At 71.4% G+C, this 2500-nt stretch overlaps 1 non-coding gene across 1 annotated transcript; it reads left to right on the forward strand.

Moving 5' to 3' along the window:
* The first annotated feature begins 2107 nt into the window (after positions 1 to 2107).
* On the forward strand, positions 2108 to 2261 carry LOC131399603 (5.8S ribosomal RNA). The gene has a single exon (XR_009217162.1). It is a non-coding gene; the product is annotated as a 5.8S ribosomal RNA (ribosomal RNA).
* The last annotated feature ends 239 nt before the right edge of the window (positions 2262 to 2500 follow it).

A 2500-nucleotide genomic window follows, 5' to 3' on the forward strand; every position in this document is an offset into this window, starting at 1 on the left:
GGTTCCGGGGGGAGTATGGTTGCAAAGCTGAAACTTAAAGGAATTGACGGAAGGGCACCACCAGGAGTGGAGCCTGCGGCTTAATTTGACTCAACACGGGAAACCTCACCCGGCCCGGACACGGACAGGATTGACAGATTGATAGCTCTTTCTCGATTCCGTGGGTGGTGCATGGCCGTTCTTAGTTGGTGGAGCGATTTGTCTGGTTAATTCCGATAACGAACGAGACTCTGGCATGCTAACTAGTTACGCGACCCCCGAGCGGTCGGCGTCCCCCAACTTCTTAGAGGGACAAGTGGCGTTCAGCCACCCGAGATTGAGCAATAACAGGTCTGTGATGCCCTTAGATGTCCGGGGCTGCACGCGCGCTACACTGACTGGCTCAGCGTGTGCCTACCCTACGCTGGCAGGCGCGGGTAACCCGTTGAACCCCATTCGTGATGGGGATCGGGGATTGCAATTATTCCCCATGAACGAGGAATTCCCAGTAAGTGCGGGTCATAAGCTTGCGTTGATTAAGTCCCTGCCCTTTGTACACACCGCCCGTCGCTACTACCGATTGGATGGTTTAGTGAGGCCCTCGGATCGGCCCTGCTGGGGTCGGCCCACGGCCCTGGCGGAGCGCTGAGAAGACCGTCGAACTTGACTATCTAGAGGAAGTAAAAGTCGTAACAAGGTTTCTGTAGGTGAACCTGCGGAAGGATCATTAACGGAGAGAGCGGTGGCGCCCGCCGTGTCGGGCCGCCGCACGCGTCCCCCATCACTCGTGCGGCGCGGGCAGGCGGGTCCGGTCCGGTCGGGTGCCGTGCCGGCCCCTGCCCGCTAGTCGCGAGAGGAGGGAGAGGAGGGAGGTGGAGGCGTCCGGGGGCGTGGGAGGCGGCAGCGGCGCGCCTCGGCGGTAGGCGGTCGTCCGGAGGAGCGGGGTGGCGCCGCGGTCGCCCCCACGAGCCCCTTCCGGCCCCTGTGCGCCGTCCGAGGCGTCACCGCGCCCCCCCACGCGTCCCCGGCGCGTCCACGCCCTGCCGTCTCCCTCGAGGGGAGGGAGGCGGGTGGGGGTCCGCTCCCCGGCCTCCGTCTCCGGCGCCGTTCGCCCCCCCCACGCGGTCTCGGGCCGCCCGCGCGCGGCGCCCTCGGCGCGTCCCGGGACGTGCGGCGTGGCGGCGTGGGCCACCGCGAGGTGCCCGCTGGCGCCCGCCGGCGCCGGTCGCCCGCCCTGGACGTTTCCCCGGTCGTCGCCTGGGCGTCCGCTCCTCCGATCCCGCCCCCGCCGCATCTCCCCCCGCCGCGCCGCGGGCCCACCCCCGTCCGGCTCTTCTTCCTCCCCCTCGGCCCTGCCCGCTCGTGCCCCGCCTCCCGCCGTAGCCCCACGCCCACCGTGGCGAGGGGCCTGGGCAGCGGGTGCGGGGAGGGCCCGAGGGTGGTGTGTGTCGTGTCGGACGCGAGAGGGGCCCGCCCGGTGTCGGTGGGGGCGTCGGGGGTGGCTTCGGGCGGTGGCGGCCGTCGGCGGCGCCCGGTGGTACCGTCGCGGGCGGGCAGCGCGAGGTCTGCCTGCCGCGGGCGGCGGCCGCGTGAGTCGCGTCCGGCGTCGTGGCGGCGGCGGCCGTGCGGGCCGCACCGCACCTCGCCTCTTTCCACCGAGCCCCCCCATCCAGGTACCTAGCGCGTCCCGGCGCGGAGGTTTAAAGACCCCTGGGGGTCTCGCCCGTCCGCCTCGGGTCGGGGCGGTCGGTCCCGCGGGGAGCGAGTCGGGGAGCCACGGCCCTCCTTCTCCTCCCCCAGGCTCCGCCTCCGCGGGCCGGGGCGCCTGCAGCGCCGCGGTCGCGGCGGCCGCCGGGAGGGGGCATACCCGGCGGCCGTCGTGCCGCGCGCGCGTCCGCGTGCGCCCCGCGTCCTCGCCGGAGGCGGGAACCCCCCGGGCGCCTGTGGGGTGTCTGAGCCCGTCCCCGCGGGGCCGGTGCCGGACGCCCCGCCCCGTCGTCAAACCTTCCGACATCACGGTGTCCGGTCTCGTTGTCTCTCGCTGGCCGGCTGGAGGCACCCTCCGGGGTTGTGCCGTGCCAGGGGCGGGCTCCCCCTGCGTGGGGAGCCCCGCCGTTCAAACTCCTACGACTCTTAGCGGTGGATCACTCGGCTCCTGCGTCAATGAAGAACGCAGCTAGCTGCGAGAATTAATGTGAATTGCAGGACACATTGATCATCCACACTTCGAAGGCACTTGCGGCCCCGGGGTTCCTCCCGGGGCTACGCCTGTCTGAGCGTCGCTTGACGATCAATCGCCCCCGGGGCGTCGCCTCCCCGGGGAGCGTGACTGGGGGTTCCCTCGCAGGGCCCCGTCCCGGGCCCTCCGTCCCCCTAAGTGCAGACACGGCGCCTCCGCCCGCGCGGAGCCCTCCCCTCCAACGACGGCGCCCGCTCGTCGGTGGCCTGTGAGAGGTGGGAGGTGGTCGGCGCAGGGGCCCGGGGGCGCTGCCCGCGAGGAGATGGAGAGGTGGAGAGCTCG

The sequence above is a fragment of the Diceros bicornis genome, chromosome 38 (genome assembly GCF_020826845.1).
Source record: "Diceros bicornis minor isolate mBicDic1 chromosome 38, mDicBic1.mat.cur, whole genome shotgun sequence".
Lineage (NCBI taxonomy): Eukaryota > Metazoa > Chordata > Mammalia > Perissodactyla > Rhinocerotidae > Diceros > Diceros bicornis.